Source organism: Cherax quadricarinatus, chromosome 32, assembly GCF_038502225.1.
Source record: "Cherax quadricarinatus isolate ZL_2023a chromosome 32, ASM3850222v1, whole genome shotgun sequence".
NCBI lineage: Eukaryota > Metazoa > Arthropoda > Malacostraca > Decapoda > Parastacidae > Cherax > Cherax quadricarinatus.
The window spans coordinates 24747811-24764736 of record NC_091323.1 but is presented as its reverse complement, the minus strand read 5'-3'; the positions used below and the strand labels follow the sequence as shown (position 1 = coordinate 24764736).

Here is a 16926-nt window from a genome sequence, read left to right as displayed (position 1 = left end):
AGCTCATCGTAAACCAAAATTATTGAAAAGCGAATCAATTTTCCCCATAAGAAATAATGGAAATCAAATTAACCCGTGCAAGACACCCAAAAGTATGAAAAAAAAAAAATTTACCACATGAAATATTAAGTTTAATGCACACAAACTGAAGAAGACATGCACAGTTTGTAGTACTCTACTAACAATAGAATACATGACACTTACCTTTAATGAAGATCTGGTGATGATTGAGAGTCACTGGACTTCTGTCACACAACATATCTGTCCATAGAGGCCTGTACCTCTCGTTCCTTTATGACTTTCGTAAAGTGGTTCACAACATTGTCATTGTACAGGTTGCCAATACGGCTTGCAGTAGCTGTGTCAGGGTGATTTTCATCAAAAAAGGTTTGCACTTCAAGCCACTTTGCACACATTTCCTTAATCTTTAAAGTAGGCAACCTCTTGAATTTCTCTATCTCCTCCTCTGAAGCAGTCTCCTCAGGTCTGGCCTCTTGCTGTTGAAGATGATCTAGCAGCTCATCAGTGGTTAGTTCATCATTGTCCCCTCCACCAACTCTTCCACATCCTCCCCACTAACCTCCAACCCCAAGGACTTCCCCAATGCCACAATGGATTCCTCAACTGGCATAGGATTCCCAGGGTTAGCCTCAAACCCTTCAAAATTCCTTTTGTCTACACGTTCTGGCCACAGTTTTTTCCAAGCAGAGTTCAAGGTCCTCTTAGTCACTCCCTCCCAAGCCTTACCTTTAAGGTTTACACAATTGAGGATATTAAAGTGATCCTTCCAAAACTCTTCTAGAGTCAATCGAGTGTCTGTGGTCACTTCAAAGCACCTTTCAAACATAGCTTTTGTGTACAGTTTCTTGAAGTTGGAAATGACCTGCTGGTCCATGGGCTGCAGGAGAGGAGTGGTATGGGGAGGCAAAAACTTGACCTTAATGAAGCTCATGTCCCTAGAAAATCGCTCTGCCAAGTCTGTAGGATGACCAGGGGCATTGTCTAATACCAGGAGGCACTTAAGGTCTAATTTCTTTTCAAGTAGGTAATTTTTCACATTGGGGGCAAATGCATGGTGTAACCAGTCATAGAAAAAGTCCCTAGTGACCCATGCCTTACTGTTTGCCCTCCACAGCACACACAAATTAGCCTTGAGGATATTCTTTTGCTTGAACGCTCTGGGAGTTTCTGAGTGATACACCAATAAAGGCTTCACTTTGCAATCACCACTAGCATTGGCACACATCAGAAGAGTAAGCCTGTCTTTCATAGGCTTATGTCCTGGGAGTGCCTTTTCCTCCTGAGTAATGTAGGTCCTGCTTGGCAATTTCTTCCAAAACAGGCCTGTTTTGTCACAATTAAACACTTGTTCAGGTTTAAAATCTTCACTGTCTATGAAATCCTTGAATTCCTTCACATATTTTTCAGCTGCTTTTTGGTCCAAACTGGCAGCCTCACCATGCCTAATCACACTATGTATGCCACTACGATTCTTAAATCTTTCAAACCAACCTTTGCTGGCCTTAAATTCACTCACATTAGCACTAGTTGCAGGCAATTTCTTTACCAAATCGTCATGCAACTGCCTAGCCTTTTCACAAATGATCGCTTGAGAGATGCTTTCTCCTGCTATCTGTTTTTCATTTATCCACACCAATAACAGTCTCTCAACATCTTCTAACACTTGCAGTCACTGTTTCGTAATCACAGTTGCACCTTTTGCAACAACAGCTTCCTTGATTGCTGTTTTCCTGGTCACTATAGTAGCGATGGTTGATTGGGGTTTTGTACACAACCTGGCCAGCTCCGACACACGCACTACACTTTCGTACTTTGCAATTATCTCTTTCTTCATTTCAATAGTCATTAGCACTCTTTTTCTCGAAGAGTTTGTACTAGAAGCTTTCTTGGGGCCCATGGTGACTTATTTTGCAGAAACAAGCACCAAAAACACTGTGATAATATGGAATGTACCGAATGTATCCTTAGATGCGAGCACACTGGCTGGCTTGTAAACACTGGCACACACGGGGCAGTTCAGGCCACACGTGGACACGTCTCAGACGAATTGCGTATACCGGGTTTTTTAACGGGAACCGAGGCAAAATTTTTGCATTAAAATGTATCGAATACCGGATTTATCGGATACCGATGCCATCGCAAACCATGGGTCCACTGTATTACAGGAAAAATCTGTTGTATGTTGTTTTCAATGTATTTATAAGTGATTTTTCTTTATTTTTTTGTTGAAACAACATAAAAAATTATTAAAAATAGAATTTTGATGCGGTACGATAGTATAGGTATTACTAACATTTTGAGCCGCCACTGGGTGTATGTATCATGTTTGTGTTATGTAACATGTTTCTTATATAATTTTGAAAGAATATCATGGATGGGTTAATGGAAATGTCTATATTAACGTAATATATGACCTTTAACCCTTTCAGGGTCTGTGCTGTAGATCTACGGCTTTACGTTGAGGGTCCAAACCGTAGATCTACACCATGAGCTCAGCTCACTCTGATAAGCTGTGAGTGGTAAATTTGGGCCTAGATATGAGGGAATACTTCTATGTGGTATGTGTGCACCACATAAAACAAATCTGCAGCACACAGTGCATAATGAGTTAAGAAAAAACTGAGACCGTAATTTTCGATTAAAACAGCGACTGTGCAGTATTTTTTCATATGTTTTTTATAGTTGTATTTGCAATTTCTTGGTCTCATTTGATAGAATGGAAGATATATTACAGAATAGAGATTATTTTGATTGGTTTTAGTACTGGAAATGGCTTGAAACTGAGTTCAAAGTAGCGGAATTGTTAAATTTTTGCCAATGTTCAACAGTAAACAAATGACCTCACACATCTAATGCATGCCAGATGGTGGGTCTAATATACATTCACAAATGTGGTAATATTATTTATACAATTATTTCAATATTGCATAACAGTAAATCTTCTATTTCTTGGTTTGAATAAAAATTCAGTATGTGAATTAAAAATCAAAATGGAATTAATTTGTAAAGCCTGAAAGCATAACTAATGAGCAGAGGAAATGTCAGTTTAGTGCCAGGAATGCCTGCATTGTTTATTCTGGACCCTATTTTGAATTTGGAATATTTTGAACTTTGCATTTCATTGGCCAAATTACCAATTTCCAATCACTTTATTTTGTAGTTGAAACAGTTGAGTTGGTAATTTCTTGTGCTCAGTCGATAGAATAGATGTAATACTAGTGAAATAGCTAAGAATTTGGTTGACTGGAATACTGTAATTGGCCTAAAATGGGAGTCAAAGTCGGCAAAATCACCGATGCGGAAACATTGCTGACACATCAAAATTCGCGAGAGCATAATTTCGTCAATTTTCCATCAAATTTCGTACTTTTTGTTTTATTACCTTCAGAAAGATTCTCTACCATTTCATAAGAAAAAATAACAAAATTATTTTTTGAAAATTCTTGAGCCCTGGTGCACACTTTGAAATTTAAGATTATTAAGATAGTGTTTGCAAGAGTAGAGAGACTCTTGGTATTTATAATGTGTACCTTCACACCAGTACAGTGTGTAAGTATATTTAGGTACAGGTACACATGAGTATAATTATCAGAGTATATATTAAATATGCAATAACTTTAAAACACTTACATAATAGATGTGCTCACAGAGAATGTAAACAAACCAGGTGGGGTACGTCGTATTAGAAAGATGGGAAGCCATATAGCGAGTTTTGGTCATAATTTGAAATTGTTGTAAAGCGGGGCCCTACTGTATAAGGTAGACCAGATAGACTATGGGGATGGAACATTAAATTAATGTGCATCCAAATTCTTCAGTGTTTGATCAATTTATGCATCATCACACAAAAGAAATAACTCTTGTGAAAGAAGGCAATACATCTATCAACACTAGACCTGGGTTTGATAATGATAATCAGTTCTGTGGTGTGATCAGTAGTCTTTTATGATTAGTAATGCACAGATAACCCGCACATAGGAGAGAGGAGCTTACAACGACATTTCAGTCCAACTTGGACCGTTTACAAAGTCACACTAACAAAAAAGAGAGGAGGAGGGATTTTATATAGGCCAGCAGAGAGGGATGGGACAAGACAGGTAGTAGGAAAGGAAGAAAAGTAGCAGTAGAGGTAGTAATAGTGGAGTCAGTCAAAGACTAAGAAAGAGGAGCACTACAAGGGAGCTAGGGGCCCACAAAAGGGAGCGACAAGAACACAGTCCAAGTTGGACTGAAATGTCACCGTAAGCTTCTCTCTCCTGTGTGTGGGTTATTTGTGTATTGTTCCAGTCACGGTATTGTGCCCTTTTTGTTATTTATGATCTGTAATCCCTGTGAATGGCTTAGTCTCGAGCATTGTGGGTTGGCGATGCTCTATTGTATTGCATGTTGACATGTATTTCATTTCATAGATATGTTTATTTACCATCTTAAACAAAACACCGTCTGATTTGATTTTTCTTTAGCTAATCCATATACTGTACAATAAAAATTTATTTTTTAATACTAATTATTCATATTGTCTGGAATGCTTATTTTCTGTTACCTTAATTTGGTTAGTCAATCAAGCTTGCAACCATTAAGAGCAACATCTACTGTAGCTTGTCTTGTGGTGCATACTACAGATCATACAGGTGTTCCCATGTATTATTATGTAACAGTCATTAGGAAAAGTTTCTTTTTTATTTCAGGCACAACAAATGCCTTAAAGGAAGATGTTAACTTCTAAAATATAGATTGTTACTCTTCTTCGATTCAAACTTCAGATTTGAAGGTTGGAGTTTGGTCAGGCATGGTGGCTTGGCTTGACTTGCACTGTCAACACTCAGGCTAGTTTATTTGCTCACTTGTATTGCACCATATGATTTCTTGCACATATTTTATATTAATTATTATTTTTTTATGAACAAGTTCTTCAGTACTGTAGCCTGTTCTGCCAACCATTCAGTCCTCATTGGATGCTTCATGTTGTAGATGAGACATGCAAGCTTGGTCCATATAGGAATGAAAATTATGATTTTTTTTTTCTTCAAGGCATATTCATCATAAAGTTCTTCAGGAATTAATTAAACACTGGTGCAGAACACATGACAGCTTCAAAAAAAAAAAATGGTGGAACATGGAAGCAGTACATGTGTAAAAAGGAGTGGAATATTAAATATACCAATGGAACTTGTAAGAATTACAGAACATAATAGGACATTAAGCAGTTCATTGTAACATGAAGGAACATAGAACAAAGGGAAATACATCATATGCAGCAATCAATGGATAAAAGAAATTCAGATGTTCACATTCTTACTAGTTCCACATGTAAATTATTGAAATGCATGGTTATTAGGAGACTAGTAGGGTATTTGGAGATGCACAGCTTGGTTCCTGCATCATTTTGCATGTAGAAGGATGTAGTTCCACTATAGACCCTTCATGACATCAGCTGAACATCAGTTTGTGGTGACTTTTTTTTTATTATTTATCTATAAAAAACCCAGGACACTACTTAGTGATACACCAACTCTCCCCTAGATCATTATTTTTGTTTATGGGACCTTTCTGGAAAATAAGACACCTCTGTGTTCAGCTCATCAACTGCCTTCCCTCTGACTTGATTCAGGCTGAAGACATACCACAAGAGGGTGTACTTTCACCATGTTTCTCATAGCTACCTTATAGAATTTTGTCTTTCCCATATGCAGATGATTTGCCATTGCTTGTGCTGGTATATGCAGTCAGTGTGACATTGTATCATTATAATTTTCAGTTCATTGCACTTTCAGCTAATCTGCCTACACAGCTTCAATTTATTGTATCCAAAACAAACTTAACCATCACAGTGCCATATATCATTTCCCATTCCAAACACTGATTCTTATGTCATGGCTTGCTAGACTTGTTACATTCCTTGGTCTCATCTTTGATTACTAAATGCTGTGCTGATCTCACAGAAAATCAGTGAACGTTTTGTCCAGTAGACTGAATTTACTCAAAAAAATTCACATTTTACTGGAAGCCAATATGTGAATTCTTCATCCTTTCTTTAGTTTTATGACTCTTATCTAAAGTCTACTCTGGCATCCAGGTATATTCCTCAGCTATTCCTTCTTGACTTCTCTTTCAGCATTGGAATTGAGTGCATCTAGTACAAATACAAATAAATACAGATATTTATTCCTTTGCATAGTATACAATGTGAGATTTACATTTTATTAGATGTTAAGTACAAAATAAGCCACTAGCATGCCAGAGTATTTCGGGCAGACTAATCCTAATGATTACAGACTACTTGAAATAAGTGTTCTTTTTTCACTTATCCCCTGTTCAACACCTCTAGGCAGAAATCTAGCGTATCTTCATTACAGGTTGACAGAAATACCTAGTGTCACTTATCTTGGATCAAACCTGATTTCTTCCTATTCTCCAGGAGCTGAATGATTATAATAGAAATACTGTAACTTCAGTTGTCACCCTTCCTTAATTGCGTCACTTCAATCTCAGCCTTCAAGCTTTCTTAGTATCCCATCTTATTGTTTTCTTTCTATATTTGCAATTCTCATTAGCCTGAGTTTGCTTTTTTTTTCTTCCATTCTTGAAGTCTTTCGTCTTTAATGTTGACCTCTACTGTGAACACATTCTCCTCTTCCTTAAATATTGTTTCTCACTCATGTGCTACTGCTGTGTACTGTGATATCTCCAAGTCCTCTGATTAAGTGGATATGCATTTTTTTTTCTTAAGATTGCATGATCCAAGGACTTGAGCAGTCAGTACATTTATATTAGTTATATACACCTCTAATTGTTGTCTTTCACATTGCTTCCCTGTCTGCCTCAACTTTTGCCATAGTCTCATTTCCAAAGTGTATTACAAGTATGCCAGTTCTTTGATTCCTAACACACCCCCATCATCCTCCACATTTAACCCTTTGACTGTCGCCAGCCCCCTTTCTGAAACTGTCAATCTTTGTCGCAAAATTTAAAAAAAAAAAAAAAAAAATTCTTATGAAATGATAGAGAATCTTTTCCCAATGGTAATGACACCAAAAGTACAAAATTTGGTTGAAAACTCAGGGAATTATGCTCCCGCGAAGTTAGTGGTCTTGGCGACATATATGCATTGGCAATTTCGCCAACTTTGAGCCCTGTTTTTGGCCAGTTCCACTGTTCCAGTCAACCAAACTCATAGCTATTTCTTTAGAACTCCATTTTTTCTATCAATTGAGTACAAGAAACTGCCCATTTACCAATTTGAACTACCCAACAAAGTAGTCAGAAATTGGCAATTTGGCCAATTTCACGCAAATTAAAAAGATGCCAAATTCAAAATAGGGTCCAGAATAAACAATATAGACATTATTGGCACTAAAATAACATATCCTCTGTTCATTAGTCACGTCTCTAGGCTCCTCATATTACTATTGCTTTCTGTTTTGATTTTTTATTCATTCAAAAAATACAAAATTTACTGTTATGCAGATTTCTGCATTATTGTAAAAATGGTATGAATAATATCAGTGCACTAGTGAAAGACTATTAGACTCCCCAGTTGATGTGTATTGGATGTATAGTGTGATTTACTTACTCCTGAACATTGGTAAAAATCGAACATTTCTGCTACTTTGAGCTCAATTTCAAAGTCGTTTTCATCGTGAAACTAATCATAATCATCTCTATTTCTGCAAAATGTTTTCAATTTTATCATGTGAGATCATGAAAACGAGAATACAATGATAAATACTATACAAAAATACACCTCAAAGTTGGCGTTTTAATAAAAAAAAAACGGTCATTTTTTTTTTCTCATTATGCACTGCGTGCTGCAGGATTTTTTTTATGTGGTGCACACTAACCACACACACCCATTCTCTCACATGTGGGCCTATCAGCTTTCTCCTGCTTGATTTGAAGCCGCTAGAATTTACGCGTATAAATGCATCCGAAACAGTGGTGCGTAAGACGTATATATACGACCAAAACAGTCAAAGGGTTAATGCTGGCTGTGTTGCATCTTAACCCTTTGACTGTCGAAAGGCCCAATCCTGAAGTGTCTCCTGGTGTCGCAAAATATCTGAAAAAAAAATTGTTTTTTCTTATGAAAATGTTAAGATTATTTTTCTGATTGTTTTAGTCCCCAAAAAAAAATTTCCCATCAGTACTTACCCAGATATAGAGGCATGAAGTTTGCAGAAAATGAGCCGCGTATGGCAACAGCGGCGACTGCCGCTCACCTGGTAAACTTTAGTTTACTTGTATTTGAAGGTTTGTTGTTTTTTTTTCACTATTTTATTTTTTCACATAACTTATGTGGCCTGTGAGACCAAAGTAAGGTGCAATGTACATATATACATTCGTTGTATACAACACAATAAGCACACAAACATAATTATCAATATATTGTTTACAAAACTTGTTTACAAAAACAAACAATACAAAAAAATTTTTATTACTATTGTTCTATAATATATATACCAATATACAGTCACTGAACATACTCCTAGAAGTTCTGCAGCTTGTGGAACTCTTTGAAACATGGTGTCATACACAATGGTGTTTTACACTCACACACATAAAACATGGTGTCATACACAGTGGTGTTTTACACTCCTCACACATAAAACATAGTGTCATACACAGTGGTGTTTTACACTCCTCACACATAAAACATGGTGTCATACACAATGGTGTTTTACACTCCTCACACATAAAATCAGTGTGTGTGCATTTTTGTGGAAGTTTTTTTTTTATGTGCAAAGACAAAACACCTCGTCTGAGCAGTTTTCTTCAAAGTATTAGCAGGCAGTTGTGTTATGTAGCTATCCTAGGTAAATGGTCGTGTGTCATCATTCCTTCCTTCCTAATTTCCTTCATTCCTTTCCTACCTGGAGGCTACCTGGAGGGCATTCCACCTCTCTTCCTACATTCCTTCATCTGTCCTTCCTTACTTTTGTCCTTCCTTTCATCTAGTCCTTCCTTCATTCCTGCCTTCCCTTCTTGCTTCTGGTTTCTATAATATATATACACATATATAGTCATTAGATACTTTCATAAAACTGCTATTATCACCATTAACCAAGCTTGTCTTGTGTGCCAGTGTGTGGCTTATAATTGTTTCAAGTCAGGAGTCGGCAGCTGTCAAAATGACATATTGTCTCATTACTCACTCCCCCTACCTCCTGTCAAAACAATGGGGTCGGATGCTGCTTCCCCCTCCATTCTATCTAATTATCTTTCTCCCTCATTCTATCTCTTTCAATCTGTCTTTCTCTTTCTCTCTGTCTGTCTATCTCTGTCTCACAGGTACACATAAATACAAGTATACATAGTGTAAATTACCTAGGATAACCCAAAAAATCCAGACAAAGTGCTATACTCTGCTTGAAGCTGTGAGTAAACGTGATGCTGACACAGTCTTGTGGCTCTCTCTGAGACAGAGCTAGACGGATAGACAGGGAGCTTGGCAGACAGACAAATAGACAGACAAATGTTTGTTCGTTGTCGTCTTCTCCTCCTCCTCCTCCTCCTCCTCCTCCTTCTCCTCCTCCTTCTCCTTCTCCTTCTCCTCCTTCTCCTCCTCCTTCTCCTCCTCCTTCTCCTCCTTCTCCTCCTCCTCCTCCTCCTCCTCCTCCTCCTCCTCCTCCTCCTCCTCCTCCTCCTCCTCCTCCTCCTCCTTCTTTTCCTTCTCCTCCTCCTCCTCCTCCTTCTCCTTCTCCTCCTCCTCCTCCTCCTCCTCCTTCTCTTTCTCCTCCTCCTCCTTCTCTTTCTCCTCCTCCTCCTTCTCTTTCTCCTCCTCCTTCTTCTCCTTCTCCTCCTCCTTCTTCTCCTTCATCTCCTTCTCCTCCTCCTTCTTCTCCTTCATCTCCTTCTCCTCCTCCTTCTTCTCCTCCTCCTTCTCCTCCTCCTCCTTCTCCTCCTCCTTCTCCTCCTCCTTCTCCTCCTCCTTCTCCTCCTTCTCCTCCTCCTCCTCCTCCTCCCTCTTCTCCTTCTCCTCCACCTTCTTCTCCTTCTCCTCCACCTTCTTCTCCTTCTCCTCCACCTTCTTCTCCTTCTCCTCCTCCTTCTCCTCCTCCTCCTCCTCCTCCTCCTCCTCCTCCTCCGACTCCTCCTCCTCCTCCTCCTCCTACTACTCCTCCTCCTCCTCCTCCTCCTCCTCCTCCTCCTCCTCCTCCTCCTCCTCCTCCTCCTCCTCCTCCTCCTCCTCCTCCTCCTCCTCCTCCTCCTCCTCCTCCTCTTCCTCCTCCTCCTCCTCCTCCTCCTCCTCCTCCTCCTCCTCCTCCTCCTCCTCCTCCTCCTCCTCCTCCTCCTCCTCCTCCTCCTCCTCCTCCTCCTCCTCCTCCTCCTCCTCCTCCTCCTCCTCCTCCTCCTCCTCCTCCTCCTCCTCCTCCTCCTCCTCCTCCTCCTCCTCCTCCTCCTCCTCCTCCTCCTCCTCCTCCTCTTCCTCCTCCTCCTCCTCCTCCTCCCCCTCCTCCTCCTCCCCTGGAGTTTACCTGGAGAGAGTTCCGGGGGTCAACGCCCCCGCGGCCCGGTCTGTGACCAGGCCTCCTGGTGAATCAAAGCCTGATCAACCAGGCTGTTGCTGCTGGCTGCACGCAAACCAACGTACGAGCCACAGCCCGGCTGATCCGGAACTAACTTTAGGTGCCTGTCCAGTGCCAGCTTGAAGACTGCCAGGGGTCTGTTGGTAATCCCCCTTATGTGTGCTGGGAGGCAGTTGAACAGTCTCGGGCCCCTGACACTTATTGTATGGTCTCTTAACGTGCTAGTGACACCCCTGCTTTTCATTGGGGGGATGGTGCATCGTCTGCCAAGTCTTTTGCTTTCGTAGTGAGTGATTTTCGTGTGCAAGTTCGGTACTAGTCCCTCTAGGATTTTCCAGGTGTATATAATCATGTATCTCTCCCTCCTGCGTTCCAGGGAATACAGGTTTAGGAACCTCAAGCGCTCCCAATAATTGAGGTGTTTTATCTCCGTTATGCATGCCGTGAAAGTTCTCTGTACATTTTCTAGGTCGGCAATTTCACCTGCCTTGAAAGGTGCTGTTAGTGTGCAGCAATATTCCAGCCTAGATAGAACAAGTGACTTGAAGAGTGTCATCATGGGCTTGGCCTCTTCCTTCCTCCTTCCTCCCTCCTCCCTCCTCCCTCCTTCCTCCTTCCTCCACCTCCCTCCTTCCTCCTCCTCCCTCCTTCCACCTCCTCCCTCCTTCTTCCTCCTCCTTCCTTCTTCCTCCTCCTTCCTTCTTCCTCCTCCCTCCTTCCTCTTCCTCCTTCCTTCCTCTTCTTCCTCCTCCTCCATTGCTTTTGGTCTCAAACTCCTCGAAATCATGAAATTGATCTTCAATGACACTTCCATCTGTGTTAGAGCATCACTTGGGAAGAGAAGAGTCCCAGATTTGCTGGGGAGTCACATATTTCTTACCGCTAGACATGCTGAAAAAAGGACGACTGAAATGGTATTCCCACAATGCACCACTGGCTCCCTGATTTTTTTATATGGTGAACACTGACCATGGAGACCCATTCTCTCACATGTGGGCCTACCAGCTTTCTCCTGCTTGATTTGAAGCCGCTAGAATTTATGCGTATAGATACGTCAAACACGGTATCTCCTATGACATAGTATATATACGACCGCGACAGTCAAAGGGTTAAGCAAGTACAAAGAGAGTCTTTTGCTGGGGCCCTGGATGCACTGGTGTTCCAGGCATTAAACTTGCATGCTCTTTTGAATGGTGTGTAGTTCGGGGCTCTTCAGTCTTCCACAAGAGGTTACTTTTTTCTGAATATTTTCCAGAACTGTTCCAAGGCATTTGGGATGACTGACAATAAGTATACCCAAAATGCTCTGCATATAAAGGGGCTTTTGGCATGTTCACCAAATTGTTACACTTTTGTACAAATGTGTATCATGCTAAAATAAACTTGTTATTGTTATTATTGTTAATATCATTGGTTCAAGTTAATGATCAACAAACAGATTTTAATCAAAGAGCAATTGCATTTCTGGATAACCTTCTTTCATCACTGAGAGTTGTGGGAAACTCTCCTTTCTTAACTATGTATTCAGTGCAGAAGAACAGTTTAGCATTTTTAGTACAGCAGTGTATAATAATCTGGGTGAGAGGGAAGAAGCTGCCATAGTCTACCAGGTCATCTCATATTTCCTGCAATACACTGACCATGTCTTGGAAGAGAGAGAACTCCTGGAACTGAAGTATTAGTTGGGAGGGTGATCACAGCTCAGAACAGTGGACTTGGAGGAGTGGAATCTGCTACATTTAGAGAATTTGGATATGTTGAGACAAGACAAACTGCTATATCCAAACTGGAGGTGGTTAAAGCACCACAGGAGAGAAAAAGTGTAGGGCCGAGAGAGAGCAAATATGCAACACTCTCCGCCAGTTGCAGAGGCAGACTATCATTGGGATTAGGGAGAAGAGGGGGTAAAAGGATGCTCAAAACCTTCTACAGCCCCATTTTCTTTCTGTCATAGAAAGTAAGTCTATGTAGATCTTACTGTCAATTAACTTCCCTGAGTTGGACACATTTGCCATAAAATGTACATCTTGATACAATGTTAAATGTAATTCAACACCTATTGGTTACTTATTCTTCTTTCAACAAACTAGCTGTATCCCACAGAGACAGGGTGGCCCAAAAGGAAAAATGAAAGTTTCTCCTTTTAAATTTAGTAATGTATACAGGAGAAGGGATTACTAGCTCCCCTATTGATTACTTAACTCTTCTAAATCCAAGGAGCCAACACCCTAACCCATCTGCTGCTGAATGCCACTGTCCATGCAAACCTTAATGATAGCATACCAATATTGATAACTAATTTGTCACATAATGTATAATCATATATGGGATCCAAGGAGAATAAAGATATGCCCACAAAGTTAATGGAGAAAGGGTGGCTTGGAGAGTAGGTGGGGCATCTGGGAGGAAAAAAAGGGCACTCCTGAGGGGTATGTAGCTCATCGTCCCTATGAGTGAAATAGAGATCCAACAATAGCAGATAAACACGAGCCAGTCCAAGCATTGTATGAGAAGTTATGCAAGTTTTTATAGCAAGTGAGAGAGAACTACATATGGTTGGAAACTAGCCAAACACTCCCTTCTCATTGTTTTACTTGGTTTTAAAAATATCTATTATATTTTAACAAGAATGAAATAAAATAAAATAAAAACTATACATTACCCAGCCAGTGCTGTTCACCTGTTCTCTGTTCATTATTAATTGACTTATATTGATGCCTTGTAATTAATTTTTTCATTTGTGTTAATAGCAGCACCAAATATTTGCCGCTGCATATGCCTATATATATGTACTTAACCCTTTGATTGTTTCGGTCATATATATACGTCTTACGAGCCACCGTATTTGAAGTATATACAGTGGACCCCCGCCTTAGGATATTAATCCGTTCCTGAGAGCTCATTGTATGCCGAAATTATCGTAAGGCGAATTAATTTTCCCCATAAGAAATAATGGAAATCAAATTAATCTGTTCCTGACACCCCAAAGTATGAAAAAAAAATTTTTTTACCACATGAAATATTAATTTTAATACACACAAACTGAAGAAGACATGCACAGTTAATACTCTACTAAGAATAGAATACATGACACTTACCTTTATTGAAGATCTGGTGATGATTGATGGGATGGGAGGAGGGGAGAGTGTGGAAGTTGTTATTGTTTAGAAGGGGAATCCCCTTCCATTAGGACTTGAGGTATCAAGTCCTTTTCCAGGGTTACTTCCCTTCTTTTAATGCCACTAGGACCAGCTTGAGAGTCACTGGACCTCTGTTGCACAACATATCTGTCCATAGAGCTCTGTACCTCTCGTTCCTTTATGATTTGTCTTAAGTGGTTCACAATATTGTCATTGTAATAGTCACCAGCACGGCTTGCAATAGCTGTGCGAGGGTGATTTTCATCCATAAAGGTTTACCCTTCAAGCCACTTTGCACACATTTCCTTAATCTTTGAAGTAGACAACTTCTTCAATTTCTCTCTCCCTTCCTCCGAAGCAGTTTCCTCAGGTCTGGCCTCTTGCTGTTGAAGGTGATCTTGCAGCTCATCAGTGGTTAGTTCTTCATTGTTCTCCTCCACCAACTCTTTCCACATCCTTCCCGGTAACTTCCAACCCCAAGGACTTCCCCAATGCCACAATTGATTCCACAACTGGCATACGCTTCTCAGGGTTAGCCTCAAACCCTTCAAAATTCCTTTTGTCTACACATTCTGGCCACAATTTCTTCCAAGCAGAGTTCAAGGTCCTCTTAGTCACTTCCTCCCAAGCCTTACCTATAAGGTTTACACAATTGAGGATACTAAAGTGATCTTTCCGAAACACTCTTAGAGCCAATCAAGTGTCTGAGGTCACTTCAAAGCACTTTTGAAACATAGCTTTTATGTAGAGTTTTTTGAAGTTTGAAATGACCTGCTGGTCCATGGGCTGCAGGAGAGGAGTGGTATTAGGAGTCAAAAAACTTGACCTGAATGAAGCTCAGGTCCCCAAAAAGTCACTCTGCCAAGTCGGAAGGATGACCAGGAGCATTGTCTAATACCAGGAGGCACTTAAGGTCCAATTTATTTTCCAGGAGGTAATTTTTCACAGTGGGGGCAAATGCATGGTGTAACCAGTCATAGAAAAAGTCCCTAGTGACCCATGCCTTACTGTTTGCCCTCCACAGCACACACAAATTAGCCTTGAGGACATTGTTTTGCCTGAATGCTCTGGTAGTTTCAGAGTGATACACCAATAAAGGCTTCACTTTGCAATCACCACTAGCATTAGCACACATCAAGAGAGTAAGCCTATCTTGCATAGGCTTTGTCGTGGGAGTGCCTTTTCCTCCTGAGTAATGTAGGTCCTATTTGGCATTTTCTTCCAAAACAGGCCTGTTTTGTCACAATTAAACACTTGTTCAGGTTTCAGTCCTTCACTGTCTATGTACTCCTTGAATTCTTTCACATATTTTTCAGCTGCTTTTTGGTCTGAACTGGCAGCCTCACCATGCCTTATCACACTATGTATGCCACTACGATTCTTAAATTTCTCAAATCATCCGTGGCCGGCCTTAAATTTACTCACATCACCACTAGTTGCAGGCATTTTTCTAATTAAATCATCATGCAACTTCCTAGCCTTTTCACATATGATCGCTTGAGAGATGGTATCTCCTGCTATCTGTTTTTCATTTATTCACACCAATAACCCTCTCTCAACATCTTTGAGTACTTGCGATCTCTGTTTCGAAAACAAACTTGCACCTTTTGCAAGAACAGCTTCCTTGATTGCTGTTTTGTTGGCCACAATAGTAGTGATGGTTGATTGGGGTTTGGTATACAACCTGGCCAGCTCCGAGACACTCACTCCACTTTCGTACTTAGCAATTATCGCTTTCTTCATTTCCATAGTAATTTTCACCCTTTTTACTGCAGAGTTGGCACTATAAGCTTTCTTGGGGCCCATGGTGACTTTGCAGCTACAATCACTAAAAACACTGTGATAATGTGAAATGTACCGAATGTATGCATGGGTGTGACTGCACTGGCTGGCTTGTAAACACTGGCACCCACGGGACAGCTGAGGCCACGCGTGGGATGCGTCCTGGACGAATCACGTGAGGCGAGTCTTTAGTGCGAGGCGAGGCAAAATTTTTGCTTTAAAATGTATCGTATGGCGGATTTATCATAATGTGATGCCATCGTAAGGCGGGGGTCCACTGTATACTTAAAAATTCTAGCAGCTTCAAATCAAGCAGGAGAAAGCTGGTAGGCCCACATGTAAGAGAATGGGTCTGTGTGGTCAGTGTGCACCATATAAAAAAAATCCTGCAGCACGCAGTGCATAATGAGAAAAAAAAAAACTCCGGCCATGTTTTTGGATTAAAATGCTGACTTTGAGGTGTATTTTCTTACAGTATTTATGGGTGTATTCTCATTTTCTTGGTCTCATTTGATAGAATGGAAAATATTTTATAGAAATAGAGGTGATTTTGATTGATTTTGCTATGAAAAGAACCTTGAAATGGAGCTCAAATTAGGGAAAATATTTGTTTTTTGCCAATGTTCAAAAGTAAACAAATGATGTCATTGCCCAATAAATGTCCAACTAGCCATTCTAATATGCAGTCATGAATGAGTTGACATTATTTATACAATTATTACAGTATTGCAGTAGTCTGCATAACAGTAAATCTGTTTTTTGTTTGAATAAAAATTCAAAATAAAAAGCAAGAGTAATATCAGAGGGGCCTGGAGATGTGACTGATGAACAAAGAAAATGTTATTTTAGAGCCAGGAATGTCTGCATTGTTCATTCTGGACCCTCTTTTGAAATTGGCATGTTTTTTAATTTGAGTGAAATTGGCCAAATTGAAAAATTTCTGACCACATTATTGGGTAGTTGAAATCGGTAAATGGGCAGTTTCTTGTACTCAGTCGATAGAACAAATGGAGTTCTAAAGAAACAGCTATGAGTTTGGTCGGCTGGAACAAAGGAATTAGCCGAAAACAGGTCTCAAAGTGGGCGAAATCGCTGATTCGTAAATATCGCCGAGGTCGCTAACTTTGTGAGAGCCCAATTCCGTAAGTTTTCCATCAAATTTTGTTCTTTTGGTGTCATTACCATTGGGAAAAGATTCTTTATCATTTCATAAGAATTTTTTTCAAATGTTTTTCGATGCCTGGAGACACCTCAGGGGTTAAAAATTGTGGGAGAAACCTATACATTCTTTCCTATTAGACATAACTGCTATTGGCTCTTGTTTATATTCTTCCTCTGTGTTTGTTGACATACAAAGACAGATAAAAAAAATGGAGAGGAGTAGAAAGGGAGAGAGGGAAGGAAAGGGAAAGGGAAGAGAAAAGGACGAGAGAGAGAGAGAGAGAGAGAGAGAGAGA

General features: G+C 40.2%; 1 protein-coding gene across 5 annotated transcripts in view; it reads left to right on the top strand.

The window, feature by feature from the left end:
* The window catches only part of LOC128690283 (potassium voltage-gated channel subfamily KQT member 1), an 840902-nt gene that overhangs the window by 810763 nt on the left and 13213 nt on the right, over positions 1-16926 (top strand). The window contains exon 17 of one of the 5 annotated variants that reach the window (XR_011392684.1): positions 4710-4847. The exons of the other annotated variants lie outside the window; for them this stretch is intronic. The gene's annotated coding sequence lies outside the window, so the exon portion shown is untranslated. The remainder of the gene's footprint in view (positions 1-4709; positions 4848-16926) is intronic. 5 annotated transcript variants of the gene reach the window in all.